This window comes from Podarcis erhardii (assembly GCF_964252035.2).
Source record: "Podarcis erhardii genome assembly, chromosome: 11".
Classification (NCBI taxonomy): domain Eukaryota; kingdom Metazoa; phylum Chordata; class Lepidosauria; order Squamata; family Lacertidae; genus Podarcis; species Podarcis erhardii.
In genome coordinates this window covers 3,304,858-3,318,176 of record NC_138501.1, presented here as the reverse complement: position 1 = coordinate 3,318,176, position 13,319 = coordinate 3,304,858, and the positions used below count along the sequence as shown (strand labels likewise).

At 45.6% G+C, this 13,319-nt stretch overlaps 2 long non-coding RNA genes across 2 annotated transcripts; both read right to left on the bottom strand.

The window, feature by feature from the left end:
- Positions 1–794: 794 nt before the first annotated feature.
- LOC309352396 lies at positions 795–9,337 on the bottom strand. Its single transcript, XR_014161296.1, has 3 exons — positions 8,636–9,337; positions 6,295–6,453; positions 795–1,278 (listed from the first exon to the last, which is right to left on the bottom strand). It is a non-coding gene; the product is annotated as an uncharacterized lncRNA (long non-coding RNA).
- Positions 9,338–9,456: 119 nt separating this feature from the next.
- LOC309352398 lies at positions 9,457–10,276 on the bottom strand. Its single transcript, XR_014161297.1, has 2 exons — positions 10,054–10,276; positions 9,457–9,760 (listed from the first exon to the last, which is right to left on the bottom strand). It is a non-coding gene; the product is annotated as an uncharacterized lncRNA (long non-coding RNA).
- Between the last annotated feature and the right edge of the window lie 3,043 nt (positions 10,277–13,319).

Here is a 13,319-nt window from a genome sequence, read left to right as displayed (position 1 = left end):
TACAGTTTTAAAGGTGCAATGCACATAGAATGACAAAAAGGAACTCTTAAGCACTTAGATAACAGCAAAACCCTGCGCATGTCTGCTTAGAAGTAAGTCCTCCTAATAAAGTGTGTCTGCGATTGTAGTCTGACTACTTTTATTTTATATACAGTATATCCCCTTATCCAGGCAAAATAAGATATGTGATACCCTGAATGAAGCTCCACATTTTTTAAATTTAGTTTTTAATGTGCAGTGCTTCTTCTTGTGTGATTTTTAAACTTTTGACCTCCAGTGATTATCAGATGAGCACCTTATCAGCACTCATAAATGTAATTGTATTGCTTTTCATATTGCCTACAAAATCATGCATGGTAATGCTTGCACCTTTTTATCTGCACCAAAGAACAAACACTTCTAGAAATGCCTTTTAGTGAGAGAGATGATTTTGTGTCATTATAGATCTACGACACAGAAATCTCCAAGTATCTCTTAAAACTGTCTTTTTGCACAGAGCTGGAATGATGACGTATTCTCAAAATAATACATTTTATCAAGAAGAGAGGAACAATTTTACATTAAAAGAATAGCAATTTCTCTGTTGAAGAAGATAGCTCTCATTTTGCAGCCAGTGTGCATACTTCTTAAGGCTAAATGACATATGTAGCAATTCCTATGGACACTTTTTATAAGGAAAAGCAGCTCTGAGAGGAGGCAGTAGGGAGATGGGGTGCATAGCCCCTCTCTCATCGATTCTCAGCTCTAGTTTACCCCTCACAGACCTGCATTTTCTTATAGCTGTTACACACAGTGTCACAGGGCTGACAAGGAAAGATCAGTGGCAAGTCAGGTGGGAAACCCAGAGGTCAGAGGGATGGGATACAGAATCACTTGGATGTGGAATCCCTGGGTAATGACGGGTTGAACAGACCTGTCTGCAGTGCCAGATTTCGCTATTTGTCAGGGAGATGTATTCTGCCCCTACATTTTCCATTTGGTGTAGACAACCTGGAGCCAGAGAACTCTTCCCCCACTTGCCAGGAATAATTTTTATCATTCATATTGGTAGGTTATATTTTTATCATATAGTTTTAGTGTGTTGTTGCCTTACACCCAAGTTCAAAGAATGATGCCAGTTAAGAAGTGAAATAAAACAGGAATGTTCCATAGTGTTGTGATGGCAGTGACCAAGGACCAGGTGATCCCTGTAGTAGATATCAGCAGGAGCCTGGTTGTGGTTATGGGATTCCAGCCACTTGTTGGCATGGGAAAGTGATATTTATTCCTCGTAGATATCTGGAATTAACCCAAGGACAACCAAGGCACTTTTATTTTTAGCATTTTGGACTCAGAAATTGATTATATTTATACTGTCAATGCCCATGCTAAGGAACCCTGCATTAAAACAAGCTTGCATTGCAACCCTATGTATCTTTACTCAAAAATAAACTGCACTGAGTTCAGTGGGAATTGCTCCCAGTCCCAGGTAAGTGTGCTTGGGATTTCAGCCTTAACAGCAATTAAATTAAATGTGCAGAAGATAGACTGTACTAGTCAGACTGCGTTAAGAGATTGCATAAATTGACGGCTTGAGTTGAGGCAAAATTCATTCCCTCTGTGTATTTAACTTTTTCCCCCACCTGGCTTATTATTATGACAAAGGGATGATCTCCCAACCCCAAAAATCAATAAGAACTTTCTTACTGACATCAGTGAGGAAAAGATCAAGCCCAAATGCCACATTCAAATAAGCTTTACCCTTCACTGCAGCTGTGGTGTTGGGACAGCTGGCAGTACTTCCTTATTCTGAAATGTGAAGACAGATCAAAGACCGACCAATCCATCTTCAGCTTAGTTCACAGCACCATCGACAACTGTTTATTTGACCCCATTGGCCTAACTCTTCCAGGACCATGTGGAGAACAGCTGCTTCTGTGCCACATATTTGACACTGAGGGACATTTCCCGAGGAAGGGCCACTGCAGCAGTTGAAACTCAACACTGTCGGAAATTGACTTACCAGGCAGCAAAATACCACTTGTTTTCTCCAGCAAAATATCTTATGTTCTTCCTTGTTTTTATATTAATATTATCACAAAGTAATATTCGTGTGAAGTATCAAGGTGCAGAAAAGCACATGTTTCTACACACCTTGTATTTTTCTCTCAAGTATTGCCCACCCTGCAGGGGCAGCTGGGTGCACAAGCACCATCTCTGCGGGGCCATGGGCCCAGGCACCCACAAAAATTTCCGTGAGGGGGCTGGCTCTGGCAGGCCCTCCCCTGTCTGCATCGGGCTCTGGTGGGCCCTCCTGTTGCAGCAGCAGGCTCTGTTGGAGCCCATTGCAGCAGAGGGAGGGCCTGACAGAGCTTGTCCTAGCGTGTGACCCACATGATGTCACAGGCATGTGCCGGCAACCTACAATGTTGGGTGAAACCCAGTGCGCCTGGCTGGGTACGCTTGCCCCAGGCCTCAGAGGGCTAAGCCAGCTGGGGGTCCTTGCCAGGGGCCTGCCAGACATACGCTGTCTTGCCAAGAATGCCCCATGCCTCCCAGCCAGCTGGGAACTCCTGTCCTGGGCCTGGTCACACCCACAACATACATTTAAAGCACATGGCTTCCTCCAATGAACCCTGGGAACTGGTGATTATCCTTCACAGAGATATAATTTCCTATACCCTTGCAAACTATAGTTCCCATGATTCTTTGGAGGAAGCTATGTACTTAAAATGGCTTTAAATGTGTGGTGTGGATGTGACACCCCCCCCCCCCCGCAATACATGCCCTTAGAGAAGGGCCAATGCCTCTGGCTATAGGACATGTTGAAGCACATACTGTTCATTACCTTCCAGCTATTTTGAGTTAAGAAAGGATCTCTAGTTTTTAAAAGACAGACTGGGAAAGACTTCTGCCTGAGACCCTGGAAAATGGCTGTCATTTGGAATGGACAGATCCAGGCTAGATGAGCCAGTGGTCTGATTCAGTATAAGTCAGCTTCATATGAAGAAAGGGAAGGGAGGGATGGGAGGAGAACAAAGGAGCAGAAGGACTGGGGAAATGGGGGGGGGGGCTGGGCTGAGAGGAAAAAGGGAGAGAGCAAGGGGGGAGGGGGGAAGTGGAAATGGCAGCTTCCCTCCTTCCTGCCCCCAGAAACCCCCACACCCTGCCTGTGTAATTTTATGAGCCCTCATCTTACAGGCTTATCAGATGGTGCCCCTCCAGAGTGCTGGATTTATAGTTCATTAACTGAAGTTGAGGATGGAGCAGGGCAGCCAATGCTGGTCTTCTTCCCATGATGTAGCTATACATCAATGCGCTTTGCATTCATGGCTCAAGCCTGAAATCTCCTCTTTCTTGACAGACCTTGAGCTTCTGGCTATTATTTTTATATTTTGTTGCTCAGCCATGCATAAAAGAAGAGAAACTTTGTTAAAAAGAAGTCCTAGCGTCAGCAAGCTTTTCCCCAAGCTGGCCTTAGTGGCTAATAGAAAACTACCAGCCAGAAACTCAAACAATGGAGGAAAGAGACATTGATGCAGTGTAGATATGTCCTGCCTTGCAACAACATGCTGATGCCGCTCCCTCCTCGCAGGCTCTGGACCTGGTGTCTTCCATGGCGACACTAGGGCTCTCCCAGTTTGTTTCGGGCCCCACACATCAAGCAGGCCACACGCTGGATTTGATCTTTGGTGCCGGTATAGATGTGATCATGTCTCCTTCGATGAAGGTGCCATGGTCTGATCACTACGCTCTGAAAGCCAGGATTGACTTTCCACCCCCACCCTGCTTAGGTGGCGAGCCGATTTGGGCTCGCCCGCAGAGGCTGATGGACCCTGATAGATTCCGTCAAGCCTTGCGGGACCTTGCTCTCCCTGGCGACTCATTGACTGAGCTTGTTGAGGGCTGGAATACCCAGCTCCTGGCAGCCATCGATGAGATCGCACCTAAGCGCCCTCTGCGACCCCGCAGAAACCGGGCTCCCTGGTTTACCGAGGAGCTTCGGAAAATGAAGCGGGACCTCAGACGGCTAGAGCGAGTATGGCGGGGTGCCCGTGACGGAGCCTCAAGAACATCTTATAGGGTTTTTATGAAAACCTATGAGATGGCTGTGAAGGCCGCTAAGAAGTCTTACTTCTCGGCCTCCATTGCATCCGCTAGCTCTCGCCCGGCGCAATTATTTAGTATAATTCGGTCTTTAACGTCCCTTGATGGACAGCCAAATTTAAATAACAATCTGACACACAGCTGTGAGGCATTTGCGAGCTTTTTTGCGGAGAAGGTCCTGTTGCTCCGCCATGACCTCCCTGCCAATTTGGATACAATAAAGGAACTGGAGGCCCCTCGACTGTCCTCGGGTCCAGTATTGGACCATTTTGACCGGATATCTCCAGCCGATGTGGACAGACTCCTCCAAGCTGGAAAGCCCACCACCTGTCCTCTTGACCCGTGCCCGTCATGGCTGATTAGAGCGTGTCCAGACGAGGTGCGGGCCCCCCGGGGGATATCATCAATTTGTCCCTTGGCACCGGGATATTCCCAGGGGAACTGAAGGAGGCAGTGGTGCGTCCGCTCTTAAAGAAAACATCATTAGATCCCTTAGATCTATCCAATTACCGCCCGGTCTCGAATCTTCCATTCCTGGGTAAGGTGATTGAGAGAGCGGTTGCTGAACAGCTTGGTAGGTTTCTGGATGAAACATCTGCTCTGGATCCATTCCAGTCCGGCTTCCGTGCTGGTCATGGGACCGAGACGGCTCTGGTCGCCCTAACAGATGATCTCCGTAGGCAGCTGGATCGAGGCGGGTCGGGGCTGCTGATTCTTCTAGATCTGTCAGCAGCCTTCGACATGGTCGATCACGAACTCCTGGACCACCGCCTTGCCGACGTGGGAATCCAGGGCACAGTCCTTCAATGGCTGCGCTCGTTTCTCTCTGGTCGGGGACAGAGGGTGGCGCTCGGGGGGGAATTGTCATCGCGCCACTCCTTGGTGTGTGGAGTGCCTCAGGGTGCGATTCTCTCCCCGATGCTTTTTAACATCTTTATGCGCCCCCTCGCCCAGCTTGTCCGGAGTTTTGGGCTGGGTTGCCATCAGTATGCCGATGACACCCAACTCTATCTGTTGATGGATGGCCATCCTGACTCGGCCCCCGATACACTGGCGAGATGCCTGGAAGCTGTGGCTGGATGGTTACGTGGGAGCCGGTTGAAGTTAAATCCTTCGAAGACAGAGGTCCTCTGGCTGGGGCGGGATGATATGGGATTGAGGGGGCAACTCCCATCTCTTGCGGGGGTGCAATTAGTGCCAGCACCGTCCGTTAAGAGTTTGGGTGTAATCTTCGATACCTCCCTCTCTATGGAGGCGCAGATTACAGCTATAACAAAGGCGGCATTTTTTCATCTCCGCCAAGCTAAGCAGTTGGCCCCTTATCTCTCTCGCCCTGACCTAGCCACTGTGATCCATGCGACGGTCACCTCCAGACTGGATTATTGTAACTCGCTCTACGTGGGGCTGCCCTTAAGACTGACCCAGAAACTCCAGCGGGTGCAGAATGCCGCGGCGAGACTCCTTATGGGGTCTTCGCTGCGAGATCACATTCAACCGGTACTATACCAGCTGCACTGGCTCCCGGTGGAGTACAGGATCAGGTTTAAGGTGCTGGTTTTAACCTTTAAAGCCCTATACGGCCTAGGACCCTCGTACCTACGGGACCGCCTCTCCTGGTATGCCCCACAGAGAAACCTACGGTCTGCAAATAATAACATCCTCAAGGTCCCAGGCCTCAGAGAGGTTAGGCTGGCCTCAACTAGAGCCAGGGCCTTCTCGGCTGCGGCTCCAATCTGGTGGAACGCTCTGTCACAAGAGACTAGGGCCCTGCGGGACCTGACATCCTTCCGCAGGGCCTGCAAGACAGAGTTGTTCCACCAGGCCTTTGGTCAGGGCGCAGCCTGACTCCCTCCTCTGGCAACCTGCTTAGAATCTTGCTTAATTAGTTGCCATTAATTTGATTTTAATTGATTTTTATAATGTAATATTTTTAGAATGTGTGAATATCTGATGGTTTGATTGCTGATTGTTGTTAGCCGCCCTGAGCCCGGCTTCGGCTGGGGAGGGCGGGATATAAATAAAATTTATTATTATTATTATTATTAATAGGAGTTAAAACCAGAGGTGCTAGAGGTGTAAACTTCAACTTCCCTCATTATTTTTTTACCTTTTATTCTAAAATTTAGGAGACAGAACCCCCACCTCCACACACAGATGCAAAACAAGCTGGTTCCCCCCCCCACACACAGTTAATTTGGGAAAACTCACCTGAATGCACCTTGCCTTTGTTGATCCTGGGAAATAGCGCAGAATAAGGAGGTGATTAAGTGATGAATTGGTGCAGCAATAAAACTGGCAGCACAATTGCAAAACTTAGCAGGGTCCAGTATGGTTTCAGATTGGATGGAAGACCACATGTTGAGGTTCCTGCATTGAAAGGGATTAGACTAGATGACCCTTATAGTTACTTCCAACTCTACAATTCTATTATTCTAAAATTCTAATTGAACTGGACTCTTCCACGGTATATATGTTTAGAATTTGACCTGACATACTTTTTAGCTTCCAACACTGCTCTTCATATTATACTTTTTACAAACTTCTGCATGGCATTTTCCTCATGAAGTCTATAGCGTTCTATTTGAATGGGCTGTGATGTTCCAAGCCAGCTTCCTGCAGTGAGTGCCAATCTGTCTGAAATCTAGCAGCCCCACTTTTCCCCCTGGGCTCCTTTTCCCATCAGTTGATGTGAAAAATACTGCATATGAACCCAATTTATCCATCTTGCACAAGAAAGATGTAGTAGCAATGCTATAAATTCTGTCGGCATAGTTCTCAGCTGGTAAGGTGAATTGATTTTCCATTTGCCTGTCTTGGAGAGCTTATTTCCTTGAAAAGACACAAGTCTGGTTGCAACAATGGAAAGCAGTAAATAAGGGGGGGGGCTTCTTTCATTCTTGTTATATGGCTGGATCAGTTTCTGTGACAAGATTCTTTTATACGTGTGTGCAGTGGGGAGAGTACACAGAGCTTAAATATTACATGGAGAGTTTGGATATTGCCAGCAGTGCAAAAGTACCTGCTATCTATTGAACTAAATTTGCAGAGTAACATCTTACGTTAGTCATACTCAGAGAAGACCCATTGTAATGAGTGAACAAGGAACGTCTGTTTATTGCAAGGGGCCCCAGGTTCCCCGATGTAAAGCGTATGTAAGGTTATAATGGACCTTGCAGCCTCTGACAACAGAAGTAAGAATTTTAATAATTTCCTAAACCCTGAGTAACTTGCACGATCTCTCTGTTGGATCCTGCACTGCTCCCTTTTCAAGAGCTTGCTGGAAGTTCAACAAGCATGAGGCAAACCACCATCACAATTTGCTTGCTGCATCACTAAGGCTGCACTCCTGTATTCACTTACCTGGGAGTAAGCTCCATTGAATTCAGTGGGGCTTACTTCTGAGCAGAATTTAATTTAAAGCTGAAACCATATTGTACTATTTTAACATGCCACAGGAGTACAAATAGACAAAACTGAAATAAAACAACTTTGGCAGATTATCAAAAGGTGAGAGTTAAATGTTGCTATTAGTGACCTCTAGTGTTTGGAACAAGACTCTCCAGACTACCAACCAACATTAAGAACTCTCTTTTCCTATGTGGGATCGGAAATAAGGAATGCACTGACTTTGATACAAGTTGTTGGCTGTGAATGTAGAATTTTATGTGCTGTTTTTTACTGACTGCTTCATTTGACTTTATTTTAATTGTATTTGCTTCATTTGACTTTATTTTCATTGTATTTGTATATTGCATTGTGTGATGCTACTATGCACTGCCTTGAAATGCCAGCATAACAGGTAGTAAATAAATAACTTAATAGATAATAATAATAAAAACTCATGCAGTATAAAACCTTATAAAAATCTTGACTAGTTCAGTACTTAACTTGACAGTAGCAGTTGGGGCTGCCATATAGCTGGCAATGAGATCGCTTCCCTAAACGGCCTCAAAGGTCCAGTATACCTGAGCTGGCAATGAGATCGCTTCCCTAAACGGCCTCGGCCCGTTTAGGGAAGCGATCTCATTGCCAGCTATATGGCCTGAAGGAGTGTCTCCACCCCTATCGTTCTGCCCAGATGCTGAGGTCCAACTCCGAGGGCCTTCTGGTGGTTCCCTCATTGCGAGAAGTGAGGCTACAGGGAGCCAGGCAGAGGGCCTTCTCAGTAGTGGCACCTGTCCTGTGGAACGCCCTCCCATCAGATGTCAAGGAAATAAGCAGCTATCTTATCTTTAAAAGACATCTGAAGGCAGCCCTGCTTAGGGAAGCTTTTAATAGACTTTTTAAAATAGACTACTGTATTTTACTATTCTGCTTTGGAGTCACCCCTTGCCCACCTCCCTTGGTCCGTCCTCACCCACCCACTGTGTCCCGGATGTGGATCCCCGCAGAAGCCCTCAGGGCCTGCATGGGGGCGCCTGGTTGGGCCCTCTTTGAATGTTGCACTCAGGGCCAAGGCCCGTGGGACTCCCCCACACTACGCCACTGTGTTGCGGGAAGCAGTTGTTAGCCTACACTTTCCAGTGTACTTTCCTATCACTTTCATTACCTCAGAAAGACTGCTGCCTTTTAAAAAAGCAGGTTTGTTGTGCAAGAGCTCCAAAACCACTTTAGTTGTCCCAGCTGAATTTGCTGGTGTGCTGTTGAATCCCACCCACAAAATAGCAACATTCTGGAAGCATCCTGAGGTAAACTGTCAGGATCGTATCTGACATAGACCAGAGAGACCTATTTTGGAGGAAAAGTCTTCCAGGCCCCACAGAAAACCCCATTTCAGCTGAAGACCTGGAAGAAGCACAATAGTCTCCAGCCTGAAGAAGTCCATTGGAAGGATGTCCCCCTTGGCTCCTCCAAGGAATCCCTCAGCATCCCTTGGTCCCCCATGATCTCCCACAGGGCTCTGGACTGAACGTGGCCGTGGGCATGACAAGACAGCCAGCGTTGCCAGAGCAGTGCCTGTTGGACTGTCAGGAGACGCTTTTGCTAGGGGTCTGCTTGGGAAGAAGGGTCTAAAAAGGATGCAAGCTATGAGCCAGGACAGGACGAGGCAAAGGAGGAGACAGCAGGAACTAGAGAAGTCTCTCTGTCTCCTTGAGGCCTTTGCTGAGTTAACAGCTCAGTTTTGACCTCATTCAGCTCCTGCCTCCAGCTGAGGTACTGGCAGTGCCATGGCCATAAAGTAGCTTTTCTATTTAAGGAATTGACAAAAGATGAGCTATATGCTGCTGTTTTTCAGCGACCTCTAGTGGCTAAAAGAAGCATCTGCCAATTACCAAAATTAAGAATCATATTTTCCACAGAAAATATGTTAAACTAAAATGATAGAACTGAATAATGCTATTGACCAGAACACTAAAAGGCAATCATATATGTGACCACTCATCATATTTTATTACAGTCAAAGACCAGCTCGAAAAGCACAACTGGGACAGCTTTCACAAGAATAAAATATACATGTAAAGCAATGTACAACAGCTTAAAGATTAAAATCTAAGATAAGTGCATATACACATAAAGACCTAAAAATTTGGGCTACCATACAAATTGGCCCTGACGCCCTGGAGGCTGACTTCGACTGTTTTCCTAGCAAAAGAATGTGTTTTGGGGGGTGGTCTGCTCCTGCAAATCTGCGTGCAGAATCTGGCGACCATCCAGGCCATCTTGTGGTCTTTGCCTAAGAGGAGAAAATTGAGTTTAGACTTATCCGGAAGGTCAGCAAGCCTCACCAGCTGGGGGTCAATGATATCTCTGCGTGCCTCGTCATAAAAGGGACATCTAAAAAATAAATGTTCGGGGCCTCCTATTTCCCCTACTGGGCAGGCACAAAGTCTCTGAGCATACGGGACTTTTCCAAATGCTCCTTCCAAAACCGGCGAGGGTAAGGCCCAGCTTCTGGCTAGAGTAAAGGCCCTTCTCATGTTTCTTGATACGAGAAAATAGAGGTATGCTGCCAGGGCTGCAACATACCTCTCATTTTCTATGATTATACAATCAGGGGACCTCAAGCAGTCCTGTTGTCTCTCTGTGTCCATGATTCTTTGCCTGACCACAGACCTTGCTTGGCCCAGGCCCAAGTTTAGAAGGGCTTGTGGAGCAAAGCCCAATTTCTGGAGAGTGTTCAGAACTGCTGTCTGCCAGCCAGACTTGAACCAGTCGCATAGAATCAGTGGGGCTATTCCTCGGGGGAGCAATTTCAGTGTCAGCCAGTTATACAGGTGAAACTCGGAAATTTAGAATATTGTGGAAAAGTTCATTTATTTCAGTAATTCAACTTAAAAGGTGAAACTAATATATGAGATAGATTCATGACATACAAAGCCATATATGTCAAGCCTTTATTTGTTATAATTGTGATGATTATGGTGTACAGCTGATGAAAACCTCAAATTAACAATCTCAGAAAATTAGAATATTAAATGAAATCAGCAAAACAAGGGCTGCAAATAGTGCAATATTGGACCTCTGGGAAGTAGAAGCATGCATATGTACTCAGTACTTGGTTTGGGCCCCTTTTGCATCAATTACTGCCTCAGTGTGGCGTGGCATGGATGCTATCAGCCTGTGGCACTGCTGAGGTGTTATGGATGTTCAACGTCCTCATACATAGATTGGAAAAAGGCGACCCATCGGTCAGGTGGAAAATGTGAGGATAAGGGGGAGGCAGCTTTGTGCAAGCCAGACGTAACCAGTTTCCAAAATAATGTCTGTTTTTTTTTGCTTTTGCCACAATAATTAGTTCGGACCAGCACTTTCTGCTATAAACGTTCTTTTGGCAGGTTATCAGGGCTTTGTATTCTTTTTTTTTAGGGCACGAACGGAGAGATAAGTTTGCTGCCTAGCATGGTTATCAGATGTCAGGGCGGCTTTATAAGCATTTTGCAAGGCTTTCTTGGCCTGCAAACAGGTGTGATCAAACCAGGGTTTATTTACTGTTATAGGTTCGAGTCTTCTCTGAGGTGTTAAAGAGGTGGGGTTTTAAACGATGGAGCTGGCGCTTGTATTCAAAAAGTGGGTCCTCTGGGTTAGAATTGTTCCCAGAGCCATTTGAGTGTGCACAGATTTTCAGAAGCTAAAATCTCCTTCAGTTTCTTGTCAAGTTTCTTGTCTATTTGACCCGGCATCCAGGCTGCTCTACAGCGGTAATCTCTGTGGGGTATACTGTTTTAAGAAAGATTGTCTTGTTTTTGAGGGATACCTGCAGGTATAAGGGGAAGTGATCCCCCTCTACATATGGAAGCACTTGTACAGTAATCGCACAGTTTTTGCTAGTAATTCGCTATCAAACAGCATGTAGTCAATTGTACTGGTTTTTGACCCTGACAAGAAAGTATATTCCCCAGGAATATCTCCACTAGCGCAGCCATTTAGAATGTATAAATTTAGCTGCCATGAAAATTTGAAGAGACAGGCACCAGCATAATTTGAGTGCTGGTCCTTTGATAACCTTGGTTGCTGTTGAACTTCTAGGCCAGACACATCAGAAAACTCAATTTTATACCTGTATTTACATGCTAAACTGTAATCATCTGGCCCTATCCTTGCATTTAGGTCTATGTGACCATTCACACCTTTATTGTCAATCTATGCTCTCAAGGTGAAAGCTGTAAATTAAAGGTCATTATTCTAATATTGGGAGGTGGCAGTGCCTTCTTAGCTCTGCTCTTGGTAACCTGTTATTTTTATAAAATAAAATAAAAAAGCAGATAAGCACTTCAGATACTGTACATTACAATTTAGTCCCTGTTTCCATTTCAATGTATAGTGTTTTGCATTCCAGTTAGGAAATCTGTCTTTTTCACACTTTATTTTCAAGAAAACCATAGCTGCTGTGTCTAGCTGCTAGTGAATAACATGATTTGAGCTGGCTGATATGTTGGTCCACAAACTGGAGCTCAGTGCTAACAAGGCAGGTTCTGTGTGTTTGTCTGTTTAGGGAGACACTGCTCAACCTGCTGTGGCTGGAGTTGCACTGCCCAAAAGGATCAAGTTCCCAGTCTGGGGGGAGCACTCCTGGACCCAGTCTTGCTGGGGGAGGTCCGTGTGGCCTCTGTGGCAAGCAGTATTTTCATCAGTTTAGACTTGTGCACCCGCAGCAGCCATTCCTGGACAAAGAGTCTCACCGCAGTTAGTCGTGTCCTGGTAACATTTAGGCATGACTTCTGTAATGCAGTGTACATGGGGCTGCCTTCAAAGTCTGTTCAGAAAATACAGTTGATTCTGACTACAGCTGCTAGGTTGCTGTCTGTGCCTGGTCACTTTGAAATGTTGCTGGTTGTTAAAGAACTGCTCCAGCTGACAGACCATTTCGGAGTGCCAGGCCAAATGCTGGTGCCTCCCGTTAAAGCAAGGATGGGAGACCTGTGCCCTCCAGGTGTTGCAGAGTTTCCACCACCTCTGGCTGAGGAGAGCTGGCCTCCAACAGCATCCTTACGCCCGCAGGTTCTCCTTGAAGCCCTTTATGCTCTGAAGGAGCCCATGCTTCCATTTCAACCTGCCTATGTATTGAGAGATGTTTTGAGGCTTTTCTGTAGGTGCCGCTAAAGTTAAGTTCACCATATATGAACTTTCCTCTCCAGGGAATTTCTGTCACCAACATTGTTGTCCTTGCAGTGCCAGGCAAGGATCTAAAAATAGAACAAAAGCCTAATCCTTTAAATGCATTCCTGTTTCACAATATTGCAATGCTTTTTGTATTTTATAAAGTTTTTTTAAAGAAGTTCCTGGAAGCACTGCTGCAAAGTGTGTGTGTGTAATAAATCAACAACAGCTGAGTGAAAACGTATCTGCTGTAGGTGCTTTACTCTGCATTGCTTTTGAACTATCTTTAGCTGTCATGTTTGTGTACAGTTTTTAAAGCTGCCCATCTCCCCATTTAAGTAAACTACCTTGAGACACATGTGTATGAATATATAAATTAATGAAAATAAAAATAAAAAATACTACTCATTCAATATACACAATGGGACTGGCTTATGAGTATACAAGTTAATTTTTTCCTTGCATTTTTTGCTGGCAGAAGAGGAAGAGCTGCTTGTGGGATTTTCTGCCTCTGAAGCCAGAATAACCTGACCAGCCTTTAGTATTATGCAACTTGGAGTGGGGCTGCTATTTGCTCTTCTTCCTCTGTCAGCAAAATGTCTTGAACCAAACAGCTCAAGGAAAGGATGCCATGTCTCATTGAACCCTCAGACTCTGTGTGGACATATTTTTTTAAAGCAATGACTGGTATCTTT